This window comes from Entelurus aequoreus, linkage group LG01 (assembly GCF_033978785.1).
Source record: "Entelurus aequoreus isolate RoL-2023_Sb linkage group LG01, RoL_Eaeq_v1.1, whole genome shotgun sequence".
NCBI lineage: Eukaryota > Metazoa > Chordata > Actinopteri > Syngnathiformes > Syngnathidae > Entelurus > Entelurus aequoreus.
In genome coordinates this window covers 993,763-994,634 of record NC_084731.1, presented here as the reverse complement: position 1 = coordinate 994,634, position 872 = coordinate 993,763, and positions in this window count along the sequence as shown.

Here is an 872-nt window from a genome sequence, read left to right as displayed (position 1 = left end):
TCTTGGTCTTGTTTCAAACGTTTGGAAATGAATAAAATAACTTAAATGAAAAACAAATACAAGATAAATAATATACCATAAAATAGTTTAATTTATTTTTTATTTTTTATAAACGATTATAGTTTAGTAAAATATTAATATCATGTTTATTGTGACTTGGAGGGACAGGATGTAAAAAAAAATCCAGACAAGACAATAAAAAAAAAGTTTTAAAATTATTTGTAAAAGTATTTTAATATTGTTTTATCTGCTTTTTTTTTTTTTACATCCTGTAAAACATTTACATCTCTTATTTTTGTTTGTATTAAATGTGAAACCAATAGTTAGGGACTGGTGTGTTGAGACAAAATTACTATATTTTCCAAAATAAACATAAATATTAAAATAGTTAATACTTATTTTTAAAACTATTATAATATATTTTTGTCTGGATTAATTTAAAAAATGTTCCTGTCCCTCCCAGTTACAATACACCTTCTATAACTATTCTATATTGTTAGCTCAAAAAGTTGTCTTCTTGTTCATAATACTTTTCAAATTTCTTTTAGTCAGACAATATTTTTGCATTTTTGTAAAAAAAATCCACCGTTTGTCCAAAAATATTGACTAGAAGAAAAATAAAAAGTATATTGTCTATTGTTTATGTAAATTGGTAAACTCATAACGTATTCAGGGGATCTAACACGTCTTCATCAATTACTATAATATAAATTACTATAATATAAATTACTATAATATAAATGACTGTAATATAAATGAGTGTAATATAAATGACTAATATAAATGAGTGTAATATACATGAGTGTAATATAAATTAGTGTGATATAAATAAGTGTTATATAGAGGAAACAGCGCCTCGGGCGGTCACAGGC